We start from the raw sequence: 6,363 nt of genomic DNA on the forward strand, positions 1-6,363 counted from the left end.
CCACCACAGGACTACAGGGCTGCTCTGCAGGCTTTGACCCATGGACTTATGTCAGATCACGCTGACTTCCATGAGGTCCCACTCAAACCATGAGCAGGGCTTGGGCAGTCGTGGCCCTGAGCCTGCAAATAGGTACAGGAGGCAGAGAGAGGGGCTGGCTAAGGCAGAAGGCAACATCCAGTGCAGACAGAAGGAGCTGGGGCAGCAGGCAGTGCAACCAGGAAGGAGCAGCCAGGGTGAGCTGGGGAGACCTGCATTTTGCAGCATGACAATAGGAAATAATTGTTTTACCCCATCTCACCTGCATTTTGCAGGTGCTGTGTGTTCCTTTGCCCCAGGGATCCCATTCCGCTAGGGAGCACTCACTGCAGGACACAGCCATCCCAGCTCCTCCTGGCCTCAGGGGCTGCACAAGCCAGGTGGCAACCAGCTCCCAGCGAGTCCTCCCAGCGTGTGCTGGACTCCCAGGGCAGATGCCTTACCCTCTCCAAGTGCAGTCGTTGAGGAATACAAGGAGTAGCATGGTGAGCAGCCGCAGTGGGAGCTGCAGGTTGTGGTGGTGGCTGGAGCCACATGCAAGGGGCCATGACTCAGAATCTACCCTTTGTCCAGCAAAGGGCATGGAGACCTTGCCACCATGCCACCTGGCACAAGGGTGGCTGGGCACCCAGAGACTCTGTAGAACCCAAATAAACAGCAAGGAGGACCCAGACTACTTATCCTGTCTGAAACGGGCACACAGACTGTGAGGATATAAAAGGCCAGGGATTCCTTAGTGCAGGGACTCCCCCTGAAGGCTTCAATTCAAGCTGTTACGGTGTTACTGCACCATGATTAAATTACTTAAAGGGTCCAGGCTTCTGGGACTCTGCTATGGCAATCCTGAGATCCAGCCAGTGAGGAAAACCTGTCTGACTGTGTAAATGTGGGGTGTGTGGGGAGTCAAGCAAGGCACACATCAGGTTCATGGAACCACCCACTGTGAAAGGGCTTCTGTCCCAGCAGTGCCAGTCTGGGGTGGTGGGAGTGTGACTGACACAGTGGCTTCTGGGTGGCCAGACAGGAAAGTTTCCTTAACACAAGAGATAGTCAGGACTGGAGCCATTTTCACCAGACCTCTGAGACACAAGGGAAATCTTTAGCAGAGTCTCAACATAAACCAAACCCTCAGTCTCACACCACCACCACAGGGTTATATCTTCCCCCTGAGAATCTTTTGTTTTGGGATACTTGTGAGAAGGGCCCTTACCTCAAAGTCCCAGCCAACCCCCAAATTAAAGAGTTGCTGGAAAATGAGGAGGGCTAGCTCCTAAAAAAAAAAAAAAAAAAGACAGCAAAGCTCTCCCTGCTTCAGCTGTGCTGTGAGGAAAGAGTCACTGAAACCATCTCTCCTTGCTCTGCAAGCAATACAGAAATGAGAAATGCAGGCTGATGTTATGGCAGAGCCCAGGAAGTCAGAGTCACTGAGCAGACAGGCTGTCCAGGGATTGTCCTCCACCTCAAAACCACCCCACTCTAATGACCACAATGATAATGAAGCAGCAACAAGCAGATTGACTGTTTCTCCTCACATAATGTACAGAGGTCTTGACAGGTTATTAATAAACTGATCAAGGTGTTTCATTTGTTCCTCAGTTCCAAAAATCACAAATGCCTTCAATCATTTCCAACCTGCACGAGCAAGCAAAGCCAAGACACACATTACATTAGAAGGGGGAAGGAAGTCTGCCCAAAAGGTTTGTCCCATTATCAGGAAAACAATGTAAGTGTGGGGAGTGGCAAAGAACACAACAGGGAGGTGAAACTTCAAGTGTTGATTTACAAATAGCTTTGAAGGTAAGGAAAAACAGACAAGCCCAGGGGAACATATTTGGCAGAACGTTATTCCTGATCATATTGTCTCCTTCTGCTGTAGTTTATGGATGAGAGAATACACGCCCTGCAAGGCCAGAAAAATTCCAGGTTTCCCTGCCTTTTCTACCCTGCCACTGTTTTTTCTCTGCCAAACACACACTCAAGCTACAGAGCTTCTCATGGGGTATAAGCAGGGCTTCTCCCACCTATTCACCCTGTCTTTCATCTCTCTTATGCCTTTAACCCCTCTCCTATTCATCTTTTGGAAGTATAAGCTCCTTTCTTCACTGCACTTTGCAGCTTTACACTTCTGGAGAGGTGTACACCGTCCCCAGAGCAGCATTTCCTTTGGCAAATGCAACTCATCCTGGGGAAAACACCCCAGGCCTGGGAGCTGCTAGGGACTGTGGCAGAGCACACTGTTTGTCAGGACAGTTTTCCCTCACCAGCTTCTTCAGCCTGAGGACTTACTCTTCCTCCACAGAAAGAAGTCCTTTTCTTCATGTATTAATCACCAAAGCTCCAGAGGAGCAGCAACGAGGTGATGGGCCAGAGGGTGAGCTACAAGGAATGGATGTGCAGTACCCATGACTTGGCTCTTGGCCCTCTCTGGCACAGGGATTATCTTTTGATCCTGTTGAGACCTGCCTGTAGAAATCATTTGCCCTGAGTGGCAAAGTATGAGGTAAGCAATCATGGACAGGCATTTCTGTGGTGTTCACCATTTCATTGCCAGCATTCCTTATTTGTAGGAATTAATTTCCTTTGTTTACCAGTGTGTCAAGCTGCTACAACCATAATTCACAGTTTCTAGGGTGTTTGGGTGAGATACAGTAGGAAGGTGCCATACATCCTTTCCTTTCAAGCAAACCCAAGGGACAGAGGGGAGAAAGGAACAGCTCCCAGCTGTTAAACAGGGGCCAAGCCTATGTGAGCAGCCTCTACACTGCATCCAGATGGATTATTACTTTTTAAGTCTACTGAAATATTTTCAGAAACAGACTTTCCTGTAGGAAAACACATTAAACTACCTCTAAGAGCCAAGGCCACACTGGGGAGGCTCTCTCTGACAAAGCTGTGGCCATCCTCAGTGTCTTGGCCAGGCAAAACCCACTCTTGCAGCCCTGTGGTGCCAAAACTGAAGGGCCACTGGCTCTTCTGGTTTAAGCAGTCACCACTATTAATACCAGTGGTTCCTCACAGGAAGCAGGAAATAATACAGCATGAGCAGAAGTTCTCTCCCTAAGTACCTGGACCTGCCCCAGCTCAGGAAATTGCAGGGAGGATGCTGGACACTCTCCCCACCATTGCAGCAGATCAGCCCACATCCTCCAGGCTTTTGCTCCCTTCCCCTTTCTACCCATGGGAGAAGCAGCCCAGACCACTCCCCGGCAGGCAGGACCATCCAGCAGCAAACTCAGCATTAAAAGTGTGCAATAAATCCCATGTGAGGTAGCCTACAGCCGTTTTAACAGTTCTTTCATGGTGAAGCTGCTTCAGCCTTTTCCTGTCCTCCCATTCACTCTGCCCTTCTCTCTTCACCTGTTCCCAATGTGTTTCTCTTCCTTTTCACTCTCATCCTGCCCTCATCCCTGCACCTCAGGTGACCTCTTCTGCAACCTGCAGGGACCTAAGGTGGGGAGAGACTTTTGCAAGTCTTCTTGAGACAGCAAAATCCCACAATTAATCCCATTTCAGACAACAAGGCCAGTGATTTGCTCTCTGAGACGTCACACAGAAAATCAGTGGCACAGTGGAATGTGCACTCAAAGTCCTGGTCCAAGCCTTCTACTGCAGCAGCAGCCTCCTCACCTGCCATCATCCCCTATCCCAGTGTACCCTTCCCAATAAATTGCCTAGGATCATCTTTCTCTTTTCTCACAGACCTTTCTTTGCTCCCACTTAACCTGCAATCACAGCTCATTGCTTCAGCTTGGACTGCAGGATTGGGACCTTAAAGTCTCTCTGTTGGGCCAAACTGCAATCTTGCAATCTCAGGCTGCCTGGAAATGGCTGGGGGAAGAGAAAAAATCACAGACATGACCTTTCTTCCAAGGGAAAAAAAATTGAAAATGTTGGTGTTCTTACAAGCACACATCCCTGCTCTGCATCTGAAAAGCAAACACTGCAGAACAAAGAATCTTAAAAGGGGAAATGAAACAACTGCACTTTCAGCACCCAGGTTCAGAAAATGCTGACAGCTGGGCATGGATAAGCCACAAGAAAACAATTTGACTTTTAACAGTTCAGTGGTGAAATTAGGAGCATTGTCAAGCAAATAGGAGTCCCCTGTCTCCATCCCATTACCCAAAGCAGAAAGTGGGCAAGAATCAAGTCCCCTTCTTTTAGGCACTGTCATCTGTTTGAGCAAGACACAACAGGCAGTGTCAGGATATACCTTCCACACACTGCCCTCCTCCATATTGAATTGCTATTCCTAATTAACCATGCATGTGTACATTCCCATGTCACGGGGACTGCATGAATGATGAACAGACAACCCTTAGGGTCACTTTGACAAGCAGCTTTGCTTGAAAAGGAAAAAAAATTTAAAAAACAATGGCAGAAAGGTTAACTCATAATTTCTGCAACCTTTATAGCTTAAGGGCTCTGAATCAAAGGTCTGGCACAAGCATGATGCTTTAACTAAAAGCTGAGATCCCAAGCGCCCCATGGATATCAGCACCCCAGCATCTTTCCATCACTCCGAGAGAGGCTCTCGCCCTTCCTTCCCTGCGGCAGCACAGCACAGCTGAACGGCCTTTCTCAACACCTTAAATTCCCTCCTGGGAATTTAACCGGACACAGCCTGCATGTCCTGACAGGATCTGGGGCAGGCAGGACCTGTCCCACCCCACAACCCCAACCCAGGTAAGCTTCTTCACAGACCCTATGCAGCAACCTGGCCAAGACCCTGCCGAGTTCTGTCCCCACCGCCGAAGGGACGGACTCACGGGTGGGAGGGATGCCGAAACCACGAACCGGGAGAGCCGCTCCACAGCTGGGTCCCTCGGGCCCTGGCAGAGCGGCTCTAATCCTCGCACCGAGCCCGTGCCTACCTGCCGTGACACGGGACGCTCCAGGACAGGCTGCGGGGTCCCGGCTCCTGCGGGGTCCCGGCTCCTGCAGCCCCCCGCCCCCAGCCCGGCCCCACTCGCAGCTCGGGGGCTTCGCGGGCACCGGGGCCGCGGCGGCGATTCGCGACAAGGCGGGGCGGGAGGGGCGGCCCGGCGCTCCGGGAGCGGCTCCTACCTGCGCACCTGCGGGCGGCTCCGGCGGCGAGCGCGGCCGGGCTGGTCCGAGCCCCCGCCCCGCCGAGCCCCGCCCCGGACGGGCGGGTCCGCAGCCGCCGCGGGGCCGGGTGTCCCTTGAGCGCCGGCGTTGGGATGCTGGGACGCGGCCGCAGCTGCCCCGGTGCCCCGGGGCATCCCTCGGGCACGGCCGGCACCGCGCCCCGTGTGCAGCCGCAGCGGCGCCGCTGCCTGCGGGCTGTCCCCGGTGCGGCCGTGCCAAAGGGTCCCTGCTCTGCCTTCTTCCCTGCCCGCCCTTCCCAGCACCTACCCAGCCTGCGGCTCCGGGTGCGCCTTTTGCTCCGAGCCGCCGGAGGCACCGGGGAGGGCTCAAAGCCCGCATCTCCGCAGCCCTCCCGGGAAGTGCTGCCCACCTGGATGGCTGTTTGGAAAGGCCTCAAGGAAGCAGCTGCTCAGTAGCAAGGGACCCCAGGAAGAGCCTCTTTCAACCCTTTTCCCTTTCCTACCGGGTGGTCGGCTTTGTGATCTCTGTCAAGTATCCCTGCGGTTGGAATTTTGAGAAGAAACATTCCCAGCAAAACAGCTTAGTGATAACTATTTGGGACAGTTTCCTGGGGTGGAGGGGTCACTTTGCCGTCTGATCTTCATGAGATTAAGTCAACGTGATTGCTACCGCTTCTTTTGCCTCTTCCTCCCATCTCTGTCAGGATGACTCTCTCTGTCAGGATGTTATTCTGTGACTGTCTTGTTTGTTTTCCTAAAATCCAAATTAGGTAGCACTTAGTCAAAATTTTGTCCTGGTGCCATCCCTTATGAACCAACACAAACCAGACAGATGTCTAAATCCATGTCAGCCCCCAGAACTGAGCTGAGTTATATATCAGCAGTTTATCGGTATTTCGTAGGCTGCCCTTCTAGCAAGCAACACTCCTTCACCCTGCAGCTTTGGTCCTCATGCAACATTCTGAAGAGATTTTGTGTCTCTGATCCTCAGGGATTGAAAACCCCTCAGAGTGCTGATCCTCGGAGCAAGCACTGCACCAGCAGGTCCCCTGAGCCCTTCCCAACGTGGCTGCATCATCAAGGGAGAGGACAGATGCTCCCACAGAAAGGCATGTACTGTGTATGCTTCTTGGTGTTTTAAAGGCCAAGGGAGCTATTTTTAGAGCTGAAATAACATTCCTCCTGCTTTGGTATTTAAAATCTTATGTTATTCTGGACTAATAAATGTTTCCTTGCAGCATTTGCTATTTTTGAA

At 52.0% G+C, this 6,363-nt stretch overlaps 1 protein-coding gene across 3 annotated transcripts in view; it reads right to left on the reverse strand.

Annotated features, from left to right (window-relative positions):
* Positions 1-5,163, reverse strand: part of TMEM150C (transmembrane protein 150C) — a 20,806-nt gene extending 15,643 nt beyond the window's left edge. For 2 of the 3 annotated variants that reach the window (XM_077782990.1, XM_021549308.2), the window contains exon 1: positions 5,107-5,163. The gene's annotated coding sequence lies outside the window, so the exon portion shown is untranslated. Of the gene's footprint in view, positions 1-4,913; positions 5,070-5,106 lie in introns of those variants that run through there. The other variant, XM_021549310.2, reaches the window with a different exon arrangement.
* Positions 5,164-6,363: the final 1,200 nt, after the last annotated feature.

The sequence above is a fragment of the Lonchura striata genome, chromosome 4 (genome assembly GCF_046129695.1).
Source record: "Lonchura striata isolate bLonStr1 chromosome 4, bLonStr1.mat, whole genome shotgun sequence".
NCBI lineage: Eukaryota > Metazoa > Chordata > Aves > Passeriformes > Estrildidae > Lonchura > Lonchura striata.